We start from the raw sequence: 19521 nt of genomic DNA on the forward strand, positions 1-19521 counted from the left end.
CTAATGTTTGAAAGCGTTGGGAGACTCCCTGCACATTTTTAAGACCCACGTAGTAAACCAGCTGATTTCACAGGCCATGGTCTGAGGGTGATCTATGGGACCTGAGGAGCTGTTTCTGTGCCATCTGCAAGAGGCATGCACTAGAGACTGGGGAATTTTTTTTTCCTTGGGACAAACATTTATCTAAGTACCTACCCATGTCCCCCCTCACTGCTACTGCCATGCTAATATACTTCTTTTTCTTAAAGAAATGCTGCATTTCTTTGGTTGTCTCACCCTGTCACCACAATATTCTTTGAACACTTCTCATGCTTGGCAGCTTTGCGATCTGATTTCTGCTCAACAAGAAACTGAAACAAGTTCTAGAGGGAGCAGTGAGGCTGCTGGCAGTTGGTCTCAGAATGAGTTTCTCTTGCCCCTAAATCTTGGAGAACTTAAATCTTTGAAAGCAAGGGGAGTTCCAGGTGAGTTTACACTACACCAGGGTGCCTGGCTACCAGAATAGAGGTACAGTTAAGTGATACACGCAGAAAAACAGACTTAGGGATAAGTGTTTCTAGGCTGTTTTCTATCTGATCTGTCAACATACTGCAAGAGAAAACTGAAACTGATTACATTTAGTAACTTAGGAGGATACCTCTGTATAGGTTTGTTGTTTTTTTTCTTTTTTTTTTGCAAATTAAAAATAGAACAATCATCAACTGGGCAAATTTGGTGAAGGTATACTTGGGGCATGTGGTGCTTCAAAGTGGTTTTTTAAATATTATTTCCACTTGCTATTTTTAACTTCACGGAAGACCTCGGTGAAGAACAGGGAATGTATTCTACTGCACCATCACGTGCTATCAGCTTTTCAACACATTTTTCAGTTGAAAGCATGGGACAGCAACACCTCCCCAGCTGCTGGCCCCTTTCTGAGTGATTGTGCGGGCCCAACTGCACTGGAGCAGGCAATGCCTCTCCAACCACAAACCGTCCCTTCTCCCAAAAGGTGCTTTCCACCTAAACCCAAGAGAGATTGAGTAGGCCAGACACAAATGATACGATGTGGAAGAGTGTCATACTTCCTCTGAAGAAGCCTGAAATATTTTTGCAGCTGTAGTGGCCCCCATGGCTGCGGAATTGACACGGACACCTGGACTGAGGGAACCAATGACCCAAGTGCCAGAAAAGCTTTTGACATCCACGTTGTCCGTGTCCGGCTCCCAGCTTACTAACTGTGTGTTAAAAGAGTGTAGAGGAAAAGCTGTGTGAGATCTATGAAGACAGCTTCTCTCTTTCCCACGGAAGAGGTACGAATGTGAGTGCAACAAACAGCCCCCTAATAGGAGTGGCAGGAGCTGGAGGGGGTGAGCGTCTCCCTTCTCGGGAGCATTGCCACAAACAACGATGGTAAAAAGTTATCTCGTCAAATGACTCGCTGAAAATTCCTGTAATGCCTAGTATCTTTGCACTGGGTTTACGCTTTAATCTCTTTATACTTTTAAGACGCTTATTTAGTTTCCAGAGCGATGCGGGGAGGACCGCTAAGCGCGCTACTGGTAATCACTTTTAGGTGGGATTTATCTCATTTGCTTATAGAATGAGTTTGTTTCGGTTTGTATCAAGAATTCGAATGCATCGCTTACAAACGCGGCGGCGGCTGTGCCGATGCGGTGCCGATGCGGTGCCGAGGGAGCGCGGCCCCGCCGGGACGGGAGCGCTGCCGCGGGCGGGCAGCGCTTAATGGCCGCTTCCCTTTGAAAACCCGACCCGGTCGGGACAAAGTCCACCCTAAACCGCGGTCTCGGGCAATCCTACCCCCGCCCGGCCCCGCCCCGCCCCGGTGGCCGGGATGAGTGCGCGGGCGGGCGGGGGCGCGGTGCCCGCTGCCCGGCCGGGGGCAGGGGCCGGGGCCAGGGCGGGCCGCAGGGGGCCGGGCAGCCTCCCGGAGCGCCTCTCGGTTTCGTTTCGCCGCCGCGGTTGGGAAGTTTGAAGCGCGGCAGTGACACAGTGACACCTCACACACAACATACACCCCTGGCTTCACTGGGAGTTTCCCAGGACGGGACGCGCCAGGGCGGGCGGGCGCGGAGCTGACCCCGCGGAGCGGAGCGGAGCGGCTCCCCTCGCCCCGGTGAGCGGCGGGCGGAGCGGAGCGGGGCGGGGGGAGCGCACGGAAGACGCCGTGCCCCGCCGTGCCCCGCGGCAGCGCTGCCTCGGCGGGCGGGCGGGAGACCTGGCGGGGCGCTGCCGGGCCGGGCGGAGGCAGGTTAGTGACCCCCGCCTCTCCTCCACCCGGGGCGGCGGGGGGGTTTCCTATTTTTTTTCTCTTCTTTTTTTTTTTTTCCCCCCTCTTTTCCCCTTTCCCCCCCCTTCTCTCCTCGTTGCATAAATTATGCCAGGCGGGGCTGTGACGTCGCGGGGGCGGGGCGCGCGGCGGCGCTCGCCCCCGGGGAGGGGGCGGTGTCGGGGGCGCGCCTTGTGGCGGCGGAGGGAGGGAAGGAGGCGGCGGGGGCGGGCGGGCGCAGGGGGCGGCAGCCGCCTGGCTGGCTGGTGTCGCGCTCGGCTCGGCTCCGGCGGGCGCGCTCGCTCGCTCGGGAACTATCGGATTAAACTTGAATCGAGTGAAATTACACAAAGGAGCGAAGCGGAGCCGGCGGAGACCCCGAAACTACCCGAGACCCGCGCTGACCCTTCCTCTCCCTCCCCTCCCTTCCACCCCTCCTTCGCCCGCCCGCCCCGGTCAGGGATCCCCCTCCTCCCCTCTTAGCCCAGCCCCGGTGCGAGCGAGCAACTCCGTGCGTGTGTGTTGTGTGCGTGTGTGTGTGTGCGAGACCCGCACCCCACCTCGCCCCCCCCCGGCCGGCGGCACCAACTCCGGAGCGTGTCCCCTCCTCCTCCCCGGCCCTTCGGCGGAGGGCAGCGAGGGAGCGAGCGGGGGACACCGGTCCCCGACGGCCACGCACCGGTTCGGTGAGTGACCCCGCACCTCGCTGGGCGCGGAGGGAGGGAGGCTGGGCGGGCGGACGCTGGCCATGGAGCAGGGGACCCGCGGCAGGTCTCTGTCCCCGGCGGAGCGGAGCGGCGCGGGGGTGCTCGCTGCCGGCGGTGCTCCGGGCGAGGCAGGGCGGGGGGATGTGTGTGGGGTGTCTCAGCGGGGCACTTCCCCGGGTGTAAATGGCTTTTTGTTGTGCTGCGGCCGGCCGGCAGCCTGCCTCGCCTCGGGGGAGGGGAGGGCACTGGGGAAACAGAGCGCCGGCGCCCCTTCCCTTCTTCTCCCCCTTGTTCCCCCCCGCTCCTCTCCGCAAGTTTGGAGGGTGACTAAAAATCCGGGAAAAGTTGAACGAAACTGCGCGGCAGGGGCGGCGGGGCCCAGCTTCGGCCGGGATGGCCGCGGGAGCGCTTCCCCCGCTGACCACGCTGACGGCTCCCGGCGGCCGCGGCGGCACAACAAGCGCTAACAAAGTGAGGGCGCTTCCCTGCCGCGCACGGCCCGGCCCGGCTCGGCCCGGCACCGCCCCGCTCCTCGCTCCGCGCCGGCACATGGGTCGCCGGGGTCGGGCCGCAGCGGGGGCACCCCCAGCAGAGGCCGGGCGGTGGGTGGCGGCGGGCGGCAGGAAGGCGGGCGGGGAGGGAGGAGGAGGAGGAGGAGGGAGGCGGGAGCACGAGGTGCCGCTCCGGCCGCCGGTGCGCGCGGCGGGGGGATCGTCCTGCCCCGGCGGCAGCGGGAGGGGGCAGGGGGCGGCCGGCGCTCCCCGGCGGCCGGAGAAGAAAGGGGAGCGGGGGAAGGAGGGAGGGGACGGGAAGGGAGAGCGCTACCCGAGGCAGCCGGAGCGGTGCCGGCGGACGTCGCATAATAGGGGCTTCACCCCGCCGGGCACCTTCGCTCCGCCGGCGCGGGGCCGGGGCGGGCAGGAGGCGCTGCCGCCCTCACCGCGCACATGGGGTCGGGGCCGGGGCGCTCCCCTCGCCGCGCTCCCCCCCGCCCCGTTCCGGGCCATTTTGAGGGGGAGCGGAAAAAGGTGATTTGAGGCCAGAGTGGTCAGGGCGCGGGGCGGGGGGGCGGCCGCGCTCGGTCCGCGGGGTGCGGGGGGAGCGGAGCGGGGCCGGCGGCGGGCGCTGCGTGCGGGGCGGCGGGGAGCGGGCAGCGCCTGTGCGTGTGCGCGGGTGTGTGTGTGAGAGAGAGCGGTGGCGGGGGGAGGGGGGCAGGGTTGTTAGTGAGTCTCAGGGAGAAGGCGCTGCAGGCAATGAGCAGCCATCATTACGTTGCCTTCATTTATCCCGGTAGCGCTAAATCAGGGGACGCGCTCCCACGCCGGGGGAGCCCCTCCGGGCGCGCCCCGTGCCGGCCTTCGCGGGTGGGTGTCCGGGGGGGGGCGGATCGGGGTGCCGGGAGAGGGGGTGGCCATTGGGCACGGGCTGGAAACGGAGCCGGTTTCCCCGGCTCCCCCCGACACCCCGCTCACGCCTGGGTTTAAAGTAGTTGTTTTTTAAACAGACAATGGACAAAAGGAAAGTAGCGATGGATGCCCGGGAGCTCCCTGTCCGCTGCGGGGCCGCGCGGCGCCGCGCAACTCTCCCGCACTTACCCACTTTCTGCCTTTGTTTTCGTTTGGGAAGGGGCTGAGCGTGCCTCCCCACTACAGAAAAGGGCGATTTTTTAATTTCCAAGAAGCTTTATTATTTTCTTTTTTTTTTCCCCCTTTTTTTTTCCCCCTCCTTTTTTTATTTCCCCAGCCACTCGGGGTTCCTTCCGCGGGTGTTTGACTCCGGGAATATCCGAATAACCTTGGTGCGATAAGTTTGTTTCTGTGTCGATGTTCGTCTCGATTTTTACTCTCATCAAAGCAGATCGCGGGCTGTGTTTATCCTGGGAGATGGCTTTCGGGATAATGTGTTAGCCTTTTTTTTTTTTCCTTTTTTTTCCTCTTTTCCTTTTTTCTTTTCTCGTGGTATACGGGACTAGTGGAGATACAAACAAGCAAGTTGAACAAAAAATGTTTCTGTTCATTTCCTCACAGATCATCCATTCTAACGACGGCAAAAAAATCTTAATGACTATGACCTTAGCAGCATGGGTAGCTGATTTATCCCAATTATAAATCCCGTTAGTTTGCGGTAATGTGTGAGTATCAATATATAATTCATTTAAAAAGTATGATCCGTAATTTTTTTTTTTTTTCTGGTAGAAGTTGAAATCCGTTGTTTTCCAATGAGAGTGCTGCATCTGTCGCTTGGAGTGTTTTTGTCTCGCTGTTGCACAACAGAGGCTCTCTAGTCTTTAACCTAAAATGGCAGCTTTAATTTGACTGGGGCCCATTCATTGACAATGATAATAAAAAGGCTGAAAGCTAAATGTAGCTGGATGCTTGGGGCACGTTTGCAGAACACTCTCCTCTCCATTGCTGGGCGCTGCTAAGAGAGGAACTTAGAAGCTCTCTAGTTTCTATCGTGAAAGTTTCCAATACTTTTTTGTTTCCTCATTAAAAAAAGGAAAAAGAAAAAATTGCATTGCTCAGCATAAACCACATTTTAGACGTCCGGGTTGCTGACAAACTTACCGGTAAGGGGATAGTTAGACAGAGCTCCTTCCAAGAGGGCTGCATTTATAACAACAGCGCAAAAATTCTAGTAATGCCTTTTAAAATAAGATGCAGTCCGGGGGAATATTAACCATTTGTTTCTGAGGTTTGTAACAGGTGATTAGAACAATTACATTCCATATATTTTCCTATCTCCAGCTACTGAAAGCAAGGAGTATTGCTTGTTTCTTCTTGTTTGGTGTTGTAAATGTTCTCAGGGTTTCACGGAGATCCTTTTGATAATGTGCTATTTTCCTCTAGGATAAAACCACAACTGCTTGGAAGAAGTGATTGTTTTTGCTGAGAGACATAAGTTGAAGTCTGAAACAGTTTTACAAAACAAAATTTTCCCCACTAAAGCACTGGAAAATGCCATAGATTGACACGTCCCCTTGTCTTGCCTTTCTTTTAACCTGAACTGCTTATTTTCAGTCTCTTTTGAACTTGTTTTTTTTAGTAAGAAATTTATAAAGATCATTATTAAAGCTGTCGCACAGGCTCTTAGAAGAGCATTAAATGCTTGTGATTGCATGTTTAACTGAATTAGTGATTCACTGATACTAATTGGATAATTGTATTTGACCAAATATCTTACTAAATATTTAACAATGTAATGATATTTCTGTTATTACTTGTAAATCCTGGCTAAGTTATTTAAACAGTAGAAAAAACCTCATATTTGAAACCCCAAATGATTCTATTGCCTCTTTGGTAATGAAGGAAAGTTTTGATCATAGGCAAGGATCACGCCATCCTTTTAGGAAAATAACAGATTTTAAGGAATATCAGTAAAAATGAAGTATAGCAGAATACTCTCTGCTGCAATCAAAACTGTACAGTGGTGGGAGATTTGAGTTATGACCAAATTTTTTTTTATATGGTTAATGTAGAAACCTGAAGCCTTGGGTCAAAAGAACACTGTAAAGGCTTCCTGATCCATGTAGAGGGGTCAGTTAACCTGAGTGTAGCTTTTTTTTCACACAAGTTATTTGCTGGTTTGAACTGAAAAGCTTTTGATGAATGTTCACCGTATTTGCCGTTAACGCTCAAATAATATTAGGAGTTTTATAAGACGTAAAATGAGTTATTTGCAAGTCAAGGTGAAACAGGCTGATGGTGAAGCTGCAAGCAGTGTGCTGAAGAAGGGGATGGTCTGCTTGGTCCGGGCTTGGCATGGGTGGGTAGATATTGTGGTTGGCGGGCCTGTGCTGCCCTGGCAGGTCTGTGCCCCATGGATGGCAGCTGTGCAGCTGTGCAGGCAGGACATGGCCTAGGCCCTTCACTGGAGGAGAACCTGCAGCAAAAGGATACAGCAAAACCTTAAGAAACAAACAAAGCCAGCCCAGGTGTGATTTTCTGTAAAGGCCTCAGTGATAGGGACTTCTCAGGTTTTCCAAGACTGCTGAAGTGTGGCAGTGAGGCTCTGTGGTTTGCCATATTCATGGCATCCTATAACAGGTGGCTGTTTGGGATTTTGTTTGTAGCATATGGCATGATAGGTAAAGGTTGTTAAAGGTGGGAGGAGGAGGAAAAAGTAACCAGAAAGAAAGAGGGTGGAAATAAATGTGTGTTTCCTTGAATCCTGCACCTTACCTCTATCCTTTATTTCCCACTCATTTTTACATTAATTTTCAGAGGGAAGGCCTTTAGAACCTGATGGTCAGTATTTGCTCTTGTGAATCTGGTGTTATTCAGAGAAATTTGTCTGACTAGCAAGGATACAGGCAACCGTGTGACAAGAGGTGTGTGTATCTGACTGTCTTCCTTCCCCCAGTTCCCTTAAATCCTGACTTCCAAACCCTTATGTATTTGCTGTGAACAAATCACTAACTGCTCGGATTTATGAGCTGGTTAACTGATGCCCATAAGTAACATGGGTGATACTTTTATGTTACTTTAATATTCCCTGTATACATGAGAAAATGGCAAATTTTAGTAAATAATTAAACTGTCTTTCTGACAAATGAGTCTTTTGTGTGTAGGTAAGGCTTTAGATTTCACTTTTCCAACAGAAAAGTTATTGTATTAATTTACTGCATCAATTTAGCTTCATCATTAAGACAGACATCAAATCCATCGTTTCTCATACTTTGTGTTTCCATGAATAGCTTGTTTGTACAAATACAAACCACTAGATTTTAATGGAAGAAAGTCTCAAATATTGCCTACGTTGTAGCAGTGATAAAAAGGCAAAGGGAAACTCCAACTACAATTTATTTTTTACAACTCTTTCAGAGGAGGGAGTGAGGTGCAATATGCAGAAACATCCCATGTTTGTATTAGGGTTCTGACAAAATACTGAAACCTGATGGAAGAGTTTTTCTCCTGATTTTTTTCTGCCTGCAGAATCAAACTGTAACTTGCAGTGTTTCGTATCTTACCCAAGATCAGCAGTCATGGAAATACCACGTTGTAGTTCCACATTAAAATTCTTCCTTGGAAAACTCCTTGGTTGGAAGGCATGATGCAAAAAATAAAAAGGAGGCTGCGACCTAAAGAACATGCTCCAAGAGCCCAAATATGACAACAAAGCTCTTAAGGGTATTCTTAAGTATACAAAAGCTGATTAGCTCTTAGCTTCCAACATTTTCAAAGATGTAAACATGCACCTAGAAGAAGCCAAGCCAAAACTAAAGATCTTCATGCTGCCAGTTGGGTTCTCTGGATGCTGCTCAGGAGCAGTTTCTAAACGTCCTGGTTATTTTGCTGCCGTTACGCTACATGGATTCTCCTTAAAAAGAGGGGGGGGAAAGGAAAGCAGAGATATAACTTAATTTAAACATTTTCTTTTAAAAGTTGTAATTCAATAAAAATGCTAATTATCAAATAAGACACCGTATTAGTAGAGCTTGTAACACGTTATTTTGAAAGCTTATTGGCATATGGGAACTAACCAGAAGCCCTTGCTGGCATGATGTAGGGCTTGCTTTGCTTTGTAGTGACCTATATAGCTATTTTGGGTGTGGTTTTGCTTGGCTTTTGTGGGAGCTGAGTCCAACCTTCCTCTGACATAGACAGTTACTGTGATGAGAGGGCCTTGAGGGGAATGGTGGGGAATAAATAACTTTGGGAATCAATTGTCTGGAAAAAGTCATTGCAACCAAAATGTTTGCTGTCTTCCTAATGGTTCTGAGGGGAAGATTAAATTCAACATATATGGCCCTGGTTCTAGAGGTTATTCTGTTCAGGTCTCATTTAAATATGGGCTGGTGATTGTGGCGAGCGGCGCAGCAACTTACCTGCCTGTGATTAGCTGGCATGTGGAGAATTCAGTGCTGGCTAGTTTTGGAAGCACTTTATTTTAATGTCTTTGAGCCACTTTTTAAGCTATTCAGTTGAGCTTTCTGTTTACTGCTAGAACTTCAACAGGTAGCTGGCTTTAAAATTTTTTCTTTGTGATTTTTGAAAGAAATTGACCACCCCACAGTTTATTTTGATTGCTGTCTACAAAATAGGCATAACTTCTTAAAACATTTTATGGAAGTGTACATCAGATGTACAAAATATGATTTCTTTTGTGCAGCAAAGCCAGTCCTGCTCTAAAAACTAAACCTTTTATTTTTCTTTCCTGCCTGCTCCCCCCTCCAGCTTTCCTATAGATTTTTTTTTTCCTCTTTAGATTGTGCCTTTCCTGTTGAGTTTTTCATCTTCTTTCCAATTCATATTGCTCTCTGTTTGGTTAGCAGAGTTGTGTTTTCTTGCCAGCCCGAGATAATTAGGATATGTTACAAAATAAACATGCGTTTCAACTCCTAATAATGCTGCTTTCTACCCAAAGCATGGAGGATGCTTTTGTTGATGTGGGAAAAGCTGGCTGGCTGGCTGCACCAAAGCCTGATGAAGTCTCGCATTAGACTGGATGCTGTCCTGACAAGGAGATGGTCAGCAGTGGAGAACCAGAGCAGAGGGCTACTGCAGCCTGCCGACAGCTTTCCAAAAGTTCTTCATGACCTCTTGAATAGGAAAGGCCTCTCGTTTCAGGTTTTGACAATGACATTATCCCATCTTTTAACAATTAAGACACGTAGCTGTAATGGTTTCTCTTGCTATGTGCACCGAGCAGTTGTGCGTGGGGAGGGACAAATCCCATGACAGCTTTGAAATGGACATAGCCACTGTGGGCTATCCCTTGCCAAACAGAAATTTGGGATGTGGGGAGGAGCTCCTGGGGGGATTGTGATGTTTCTGAAGGGAATAGGGACGCTTTGGAGACCAACAATTGTGTGACCACTGGTACAGCAGATCAGAACATGGAGCAAGTCCAAGGAAGATTTTAATAAGGGCACTTTTGCCCTCGACCTTAAAAAAGGAAGCCTGTGGATTTATTTACAGGGTAAACAGGATTTGTTAAATGGGTAGTCTTGAGGTGCGAAAGAATACTGGTTATTCTTTGAGAGAGAATTCAGGGGAAAATTAACTAAAACTGAACTGAGAGCTGAGATTTTAGAAGTTTAGACATCAGTAACAGGACAAAACAAAGAGAAAGTCTTCATAGAAAGCATTGAGGTAGTGCTGTTCTGGGAGAAATGTGAAACAACTCTTACATGACAGAAACTGAGAAATTCAGTTCAAGTCTTTGGTATTAACTTGGGTGAGCTAATAAGTGGGAAGTCCGAGTTGATGACAGCTTACAAGAAAACATTCTTTGCTTCAAAGAAGATCCATCAATGTAGCTGTTGAGATTGAAGTCCAAAGCTGAAATGCTACTTGGTGAATTATCTTGCAGGAAAGTGTGTGGCAGTCTGTACTGTAGAGAATAGCAGTTTAGTATTTCTTCAAGTTGAAGATCAGCAGCCAAAAAGGTGATACAACTGACTTCATTTCTAATGCTTGATAGGAGGAGGATTGAGGAAAGGAGGGTAATGTTGAGGCTAACAGATGTTCAAAAATCACTCTGATAAGGCTGAGATAAAACTGCACGTAGGTGAGAGACTGGTAAATTTCAAAGATGCATCTTAATTAGTCATTTAGGGTATAACAAATGTTTTTACAATCTTACCTCTTCCTGGACAGGAGAGCTTATCTGAAGTCCAGAAATCAAGTATCTTGCTGCTTGTAGTTCTATATTTGAATGTGCATTGTTTGCTCGTGTGGGGTAAGAAATACCTAAACAACCATAACTTCAGTTATTGTTTTAAAATAAGATCTAAGAATGTGATTTTATTTCTTTTTTTGTCTCAACTGTCTGCATATATTTAGGCAAGTCCTGTGGCTTTTTGAGAATGTGCTCTGGTTTGCGCTGCTTTTGGAGTGGAGTAGCTGCTTATTGGATTTGGTGATTTATTGCAAGGCAAAAAGCAGGCAGGTTGTCATCTCCGGTTCTTGGTTTGAGAGGTACAGGGACTATGTTTCTAGTTCCTGGGAAGATCAGGCAGGCTTCACAGGGCGGTGTAGTTGTGTGAGGATGGCTTAAAGGAAGGCCCTCTGACATAGTAGCCATAGCCTATCTGAGTTCAGAGATTCCTTTAAACTCTGATGAGGGGACTAAGTAAGTGTAATTCTTGCCTCGAGTTGTTTTAACCGTGAAGAATTAAACTGAGAGTTTATAGTGAGCAATTTAATATCTCTCTTGATTTAGGAAGGAATCATTCAGAAAGTGAGTTAAATAGGGGTTTCTGGACTGCCTCAGGTTGTAAGTCTGGGAGAGACCTGCTAAGTAATTCAGTTTATTTATCAGTACCACTGCGAGATGTCTGCTGTGCTTTGCATTCAGTTGGCTCTGTAAGTGGGGTACAGCCTCACTCATCCTTACTTTAATCATCATTCTTTCATTGGTAGGGAAGTGAATAAGCAGGCTTCAGCTTCACTTCCCCCCTCTTTCTGTCTTGATCTCTGCAAAGGTACATTGTCATTTTTGTTTGGTTTTTTTTTTGTACAGAAGTAAGTGAAGGCAGTTACATGTGGTTCTTTAATTCTATTGTAACCTTCACAGAGGTTACTGAAAAAACCCCGCCTCAGTTTCACCTGCATTTCTCCTTTCCTTCAGTTCTGCAGTACTCCCCAGCCCATGCCGCCTTCCCTCACAGAAGTGACTCTTACTGAATGCACTTGGGTGTGTTAAACAGGATTTGAACCTTGTGGCAGCCATGCAGAAGGAAAGGGTTGTTTCATGGAAATGGCACGGCTCTTGGAAGAATTAGCTTCTTACAGGCACTGCTAGAACAGAAACATATTTTACTGCTTGGGTGCAATAATTGTAGTAGGTAGTAGTCTTAGAAGTCAAGATGTTGCACTGAAAAAAGAAAAATGGAAGGGGAGTGTGTTTGTGTGACTTTTCACTTACCATGGTTAGAATTAGGGAAATGCTGTGGTTAAGGTGACTGAGTTCTTGAATGGTGAGTTCTCAAGGAAGAAAGTTAATGCCTCAGATGCCTTGGCTGCCCCCTGCCCAAACCATGACTACTTAATTTTGGGGGAGCTAAAAAAGAAAACCATGGCTACAGAAAAGATGGCAGGTGAAAGGAATTGCTTCCATTGCTCTTCTGATAAGAAATTTCCGTAACGCAGATTAATCTCCTTGATATATTTCTCCTCTTCTTTCTCTGCCTCCTCTCCTAAAAGAAAGGAAACCAGAATGCCTGACTTTCTGCCTGCCTCTCTGGATGAAGGATGGATGACCTTTGGTTTGTCAGTGGTTCATGTGTGATTTCCCTGCTGAGATTGTCGCATGACCAGTGGCACAACTGGACTGTGCAGTGTGGGGCTGGTTGGGCAATGCGAATTTTTGTTGTGTGAGGAACTGGACTAGGAGGGGCTCTTGGAGGTGGATATTAGTGTCAGCTGGGATGCAGGCTGTGTGCCTGATTTTATCCCTGGTGGGGCTTCTGGGATCTGCTGCTGTCTTCCTCTCTGTGCCTCTGTCTCTCTGTCACATGGAGATTCGTGGTGTTCTCTGTGGCTGCCCAACATTAAGATTTTTGGTAGGAAGATGGTAGAGTCAGGAAGGCTGAAAACCCTTTCTCTAATTTGAGGTGTGATGATGGTAGTGTTTTGGGGCAGGGTGCTTTTTCTCTTCAGTGCATATTGAAATGAGCTGTTTCTCTTTCGAGGTGCCTCCAGGTAGGCAGTGGACTTTGAATAGCAAGGTAAGGACTCCAGCAGCTGAGCTGTCCCATGTGCTGCTGTCATTAATTCAATTTGGCCATGGGAGTGATACATTTGATACATGTTGACTTCTTGTTTCTCTAGCGAAATGGCGCATCCACAGCAGGCAGTCCACCACATAAGGAGGGAGATTGATCCATGAAGAGAAATCTCTGGGCGGAAAACCTGGTGACTAGGCATCTACAGCACCTGTTGGCTCAACTGTCTCCATCCAGGTTCTTTCTCTTAGGCACATCAGCCATCCTCTAATAGCTTCACTTTGGAAACTGGTGACAACTTCAGCAGAAAAGGCAAAGTTCTTGCTGTATTTTGCTTCTCAGAAACACTTGTTTCTCCATCATAATGCTTATTGAGATTGGTGGTCATGTTCCCATGGCTTTTTTTATTAAAAACCCACCAGCAAACAAAACCAACATAAAACTAGGGTGAAATATGCCAAGCTTTCTTTACTTTCCTCTTCCAATTGTTATCCTAATCTTGATACTACATTTGTAAGAACTTTTTATTTCCTTCTGATGGAGTGTAATACTTAAATCTGTGGAAGAATACATATTACCATGTATTCTTGTACAATAAGTTTTTTGTAGCCCTAAAGATAGCTGGAAGCTGTTGAATGTCATCTTATGGTCCATCTAATGATTTGTAAGTCAGAGTACGGTTTAAGAAATGTAGTGAGCTAATTTAACCAGACCTTGTTCTGAAAGGAGAAGTCTCCTCTCTGCCTTTGTCCTCCTGCACCCTTCCTCACAACCACATGGCTCTGCTACTTTCTTTTGGCAGCAGTGCTTGTCAGGTCCTTCTGTGAGCCACTTTAGTTTACCAAAATGGCAGAAAAATAACTCTGTAAAATGGAGAGCATTTTGCTGTTGTAATGAATCAAACTGGCTCATAAAAGGATCTGATGAACACCAGAGCTGGTACTTAGGACGAGGGGGGCCGCTGGCTTGGAGAGCAGCAAGCGCTTTTCATCTTTTCATTTTGGTGGCAGTGAGCAAGTGGATTGGATCAGTTGCCTGGGAACCTTCATGGGAGAAAGAGAAATGGAGTAATCATCTGTGAAGCAAAGGACACCAAAAGAAAAATGTGCTGGCCTGAGTTCAAATTGATATTAAAATTTGTTTATTCTGGTGGTGCTATGGATTGCATGCTATAAACAATTTGTTAGAATTAATAAGCTACTGCCCAGAAATGAGTTTTCTTCTTGAGGTAGGAGAACAAAAGCCTTAAAGATTTACTAATGTATAAATATCTTGTCTGCTATTTCAAATGTGAAGTATTTAATCTTTGAAACAACTTATTCACAAGTGTTTTGTGGTTTGTTTGTTGTTTGGTTTTTCTTTTTTTTTGGCAACTTTGAAGTTCTCTGTTAGGTTTATCAACCTTCTGAGTCAATTTGTATGCCTCAAATTTTATCAAGTCAGTGTTGTTTCAATGTCATTAAGTTTCATCAGTCAGTAATTCAGTGGATTCCCTTATTCAGAGTTTTATCCCAAGTATTTACCTTATTCCTCCTGGTTTGAGATTGAATAAGAGTTTGGTAATAGTAGGTGGCTGAGACTGTTACTTTCTGTCATAGTCTAAAGCTTTCTGATAATGAAATGAATGCACTCCTACTTGTTAAAATTGGTGAAAAAAGTACATTGCAAGTCACTCCTGTAGTACCGTCTTTTGCTACTCTCCAGAGAGAAAAATGGACAGTTGACACTGTGTAGCTCAGTAGAGGAATAAACACCTTACAAAAAATCAGGGATTCTGACTGCAGCTTCTGCTCAATCCACCTGCCAGCTTGAGGTGACTCAGTGTACCAGAAATGTGGCATGAGAAGCTGCTAGCTTTCTGAATAGCCTTGGCTATTTTGTCAAGTTATTTGTGTAAATTGCCTGCAGTGTGACAGAAAGGGGATTCTTAGCAGGTGGAAGAGTGGAAGCTCATGCTTTCCTTCCTGTTTTTCTCAAGATTTGGGCAATTCTATATGCCTTAATGGAAGGTAAACACTTGTCATAGTTATAAAAAACCCAAACTCCCATGTAGTGCACTGTCTAGATTCCTTTCTTTGGGTTTTACATCTAAAAAATTCCCTTTCAGCAGCTACAGGGGATGGTGGGAGCAGCAGGATAGGGGACTTACAAATTCTATCTTAAGGACATTGTAAGCTGCTTTTGGTGAAAACTCTGAGGAGTGGTGGCCCTCACTAGCACTGTGTGTGTTCAGGATGAATATTGTGGTTACTAAAAGCAGCTTGTTTACATTAGGAATTGTATGTGCTAGCTCTAATGGGCTTTAGGAAGCCCAAAGCACAGCTGTAAAACATCTGTCTCAGGGACCAGATCTTATCTGTCTGGTGAGCTGTTGTCCTGCATTTCATATTCAGATTTAGAAGAGAAATAAAACCTTTTTTTTTTTTAATAGAGAAGTTCTTCGCCATCCTGCTTGAAGACTGGATTGCACTTGAACAGCTATCATGCTGTTGTCTTGAATACAGAACTTAAAATAGTGACTCCGTATTAACTTAACTCCACTTCCTCTTTAATCCGATCATCTTGCTTGCTATATGACCTTATAACACCTTAATTTAAAGGCTGCTTATTCCAGTGGATTAAATTTGGAGGTGTCTGGTGTGGTGGGCATTGCTACAGGAAGGGCTTAAGAGGAACTTAAGTGTTACTTCAAAAAAAAAAAAAGGCATTTGGAATACAAGCAGGAAGGGTATTTTCCCACTTTGGGATGGTTACTGTTGCTGGACAAGGCTATGGACAAGACTTGCTGAGAAAGGGCAGGAGGAGTTCTGAGCACATAGTTCCGCTGTACCGTAAGAAAAAGTACATTCGTTTCCAGTGTGTAAGTTTGACGCTTCTTGTCTCAATTGCACGTGGAAGTGATAGAAGGCAAAATATCTGTTTAGTTTAGGCAACTCCAAGTGTTTGGATAGTTTTTCTTCAAGGCTAGTGACCTGAGCAGGTGTTTGGAAGCCAGGATCCTAAGTGCTACTCCAAACTGGTGTACCAGGTTCATAGTGAGGTATTTTGTGGTCCACCATATTGAGATGTGTAATACTTGCTGATTACCCAGCAGCACTCATCAGATGATCTCGGTTCTTTACCAAGTGTTAATTTTGCCTTCCTACTGCTCTTGTGAAGTAGATAAATGCCCTCCTTAAAAGGGGAGTTAGTCTGACATTTAGCACTTTAAAAAAAAATCTGTTTTAAGTGTGTTTATAGTCTGTGTCCGAGTAGACTGCGATTTTTCAGAATTTACATCTTCTTCCTTTAAATATTTTTCTCAGGAGTAAATTCTAAACAATTGTATTTTTTGTATTGAGTTTAGGGACTATAAGCTTCCCTCTTGTCCCATACAGTTTCCTTAACAAACTCTGCCAAATAGTCTGCAATTGTATGTTGAGTTTAGGTTTGGGAGTAGAAAGAGTTCAGAGAAGAAACTTTGTATTCTGTGCTAGGTTATTAGCCATTTTGACTTGCACTTTCTGTCAGATTATTTTTCCATCTCAAGTCAAGTTTTTAACCTGACTAAACTAAACTACAGCCAAACAGTCTCTTTGAAAACTGCATGCTTCCAAGCAAGGGTATGTAATTTCTTTGTTGGTGTGATCTGGGTGTTATGGTGAGTTTTACTGTACCTATGAAAAGTTTGAATGTTATGAGTCCTTGAAAATAAACCACTGGCTTGTGCTGCCTTCTCTTTGACAGAGGTTTGCCAGAAGGCCTGCTCTGCACTAGGAATATGCTGCTGCCTTCAAGCTTGGGCTGTGCTTGGCATACAGTGGCAGCAGCACCTTTCTTGGGTTGGAGGAAGCAGGGCTGGGAGATGCTTACAACAGCAATCGCCGTGCCTTCTGTATTTGTTAAGGGAAAGATTTGTACCCTAATTTAGGAGATGGGCATGGTCCCCACTTTATGGGGACCATGGGTTTGTTTTCAGCAGCTAAGACGTTGCACAATGACTTCTGGATTGGAGCCGAGGATTGAATTCAGTCTTCCAGTAATTCCTTTAAGTGCTTAACCTAAATATGTTGTAGTTATTTTAAGTACCTTTTTATAACAGTAATAAAGCTCCAGGCCAGTGCTTTGAGCTGATACTATCTTTTACATATGCTGTTTAAATCAAAAGTGTGAATATTTTAATTTTTTCGTCACTTAGTGTTGTTTTTAAGTCTTTTTCCTTCAAACATGAAAAAATGTTTTTAGTGCAAACTCAATATTCCTAAAATGTCAATGTATAACACAACTTTGTTTTGAGTTATTAAAAATCCACTTTCTTGAGTTACAAAAAGTGAACTTAACCACTACAGGTGCTGAGTAGCATGCAGAGAAGTACTGCTTGTGCTGCAGTATTTAGTATTGTCAGTATTTTTGCTGCCTTTTTTTTCCCCACTCTTTAAGGGGTTAAAACCAGATCATAAACTCTTCTCTGAATTTTCTGTTGTTGGAATAGCGTAATTTTTATACAGGACTGGTAGAATTTCAGTAGACTCTGATACAGTTTTGGATGTCCTTGTCTGTCTCATGCTGTGATCCTCTAGAATGTTGTAATCTCACTTGTATTCTTGAAGTATTGGTAACATGGACTAAAATACAGCATCTTCATGAAAGGAGGGTGAAATGATATACTGGAAATTGTGTCTTAGTGAAGTAGCATAGTTGTCAAGAGCTATTAAAACCATGTTGTGAATATCACCTTACTTTTTTAGTAGCAGAGGTCTGTCATCCAAAATCCTGTTTCACAGTGACCAGGGTGGAGGCTATCCAGAAACAGAGCAAGTCCCCCCTTAGCCTCTACAACTCTGCAGCTCAGAATTGTCTCAGAAAAAATGATAGGTAATGCTTAATGAATTTTTCTTGCATGAATTCATCTAGTCTTCTCTTGGTCTGTGTAAACTCTTGGCTTCCATTGAGACCATGGCAATGAGTTCTGCAGCTTAAGTACACATCGTATGAAGAACTGCTTCCTTTTGTTTGTTTTATTTTGAACCTACCACCTGCTAGTTTTGTTTGATGTTCTCTAGTTTCCTTGTTAAAAGAGAACAATGGTTCACTACTTACCTGTTCCATGCAGCTCCTGATTTCGTAGGCTCTTTTATTCTCTCCCTGGTTGTCCCTTCTTGCTGGAGATTTTGAAGGGTCTTCAAATGCCCTCTCTGGGCTGTCAATTTTAATTTTGAAGTGGAGGTGAGCAGAGCAAATACTAGCACTGCAGCAAGACAGAGATACCTCACAGACTTGCGTATCTCATCTTGTACAATTCTGTGGGGTTTTTTTCCCTTCTCTTTTTTTCTTAAATATGCCTAGTATTCTGTTTACTCTTCTGACAAATCTTGTTTTCCTAGATCTATTTATTCTGACTCCCAAATCTCTTTATTGATGATGATCATGTGAGAGCTCAGTAAAATGTATGTAAAACAGTCAGATTGTATTTCCTCAGATGCAGTCTTCTATTTACCTATGCTAAATCTCATCTGCACTTTATTACACCTTCACTGGGTATGATGCTGCTTCCTGCATAGTGGATTTTAAGTTTTAGCAAAATGAACTTGTTAATATTATCAGCAAACTCACTTCAAGCTTCACCATCTGTTTCTAGATCTTTTATGTGCATGCTGCTGATGCAGGTCTAGAAAAGAGCTGGGTGATATTTTCTTGTGTTTTTTTCCTGTTTTGAACTGGTTACTTTTATCCATGTGAAGGCCTTCCCTTTTTGCTGTTGTAGCTTAGTTTCCTTAGGAACCATTGCTGGAGGACCTTTGTTCAGCAGCTGGCATGGGTTTTGGTCATCCAGGTTAGCTCAAACTTTGACCACTTACCAATTGCTTCAGTGAAATCTCCTGTATTGGTAAGACAGGACTTTTCTGTGGGAAAGCATAGGTGTCACTTCTGTAGCCTGTACTTAGCTATGTGCCCGTGTTGCTTCTATCTTCTGCTTATTTGGCCTGCTGAGACCTTGGACTTGTTGGTCTGTAGTTCTTGGCAGGCTAAAGGTGTGACCACCTTTCAAAACTGATGCACCATTGATGTGAAAGTAGTGTTTGACTCCGAGATATTATGCAGCACAGTGGACAGATAGGCTATTTTATCCTTCAGCTCTTCAGAACTCTTGGTGAATCCCATCTCACACTGGTAACTTGCTACTGTTTGCTTTGGTTTGACCAAAACTACCTCTGAGGATTTATGTGACTAAGGAGAAAGCTTCCCTTAGCTTCTCCAATGACAGTAGATGCAGAAAACTTTAATTTTTATTTTCTTGGAGTACTTTTTTCATATCTTGGTTATATATTAGTCCAGTGAATTCTCTAGCAGGCTTTATACACCTGGCATTTGTGGAAGGACCTTTTATGAATTTGGTCTTTTAGGAGCATAGCTTTTGTTTGCAATTTTCCTTGCTAGTTCTTTTTGTCCAATTTATTCACTTCTTCTTGAAAAATGTTCTTACTGATAATAGCCTGAGAGTAAGCACTCCAACAATGTGTTTTTGTTGCTTGTTGCTTTTTTAGGAATACTAAGTTTAAATATATTTAATGAATTTCATTAGCAGTAGCCATGAGTCATGATATAGTTAAGTCAAATATGACATGAACAAATCTGAATATAATATAATTTGATGTATGTTTAAATAGTCCATGATCTAGTTAAAATGTAGCAGTGTTGCCCTCTGTGCTTTACCATAACTTCATGTAAATTGTTTGATAAATATGGTTTATATGCTTTTATACTGTGATTTCTTCTTGCCAGAAAACCAGTCACCTTACCAACTTGTACAAGTGGAATGGAAATTTATTTCAAATGCCACTGATTTATTTTGGAGTGAGACAAAGTACGTGACTGTGTCCTTCAGTTATAATTCC

At 45.2% G+C, this 19521-nt stretch overlaps 1 protein-coding gene across 4 annotated transcripts in view; it reads left to right on the forward strand.

Moving 5' to 3' along the window:
• The first annotated feature begins 2530 nt into the window (after nt 1–2530).
• CHD7 (chromodomain helicase DNA binding protein 7) overlaps nt 2531–19521 on the forward strand; it is a 130755-nt gene continuing 113764 nt past the window's right edge. For 3 of the 4 annotated variants that reach the window (XM_017829638.1, XM_017829639.1, XM_017829641.1), the window contains exons 1-2: nt 2531–2955; nt 5004–5107. The gene's annotated coding sequence lies outside the window, so the exon portion shown is untranslated. The remainder of the gene's footprint in view (nt 2956–5003; nt 5108–19521) is intronic. The other variant, XM_017829640.1, reaches the window with a different exon arrangement.

The sequence above is a fragment of the Lepidothrix coronata genome, unplaced genomic scaffold (genome assembly GCF_001604755.1).
Source record: "Lepidothrix coronata isolate B3197 unplaced genomic scaffold, Lepidothrix_coronata-1.0 Scaffold166, whole genome shotgun sequence".
Taxonomy (NCBI): Eukaryota; Metazoa; Chordata; class Aves; order Passeriformes; family Pipridae; genus Lepidothrix; species Lepidothrix coronata.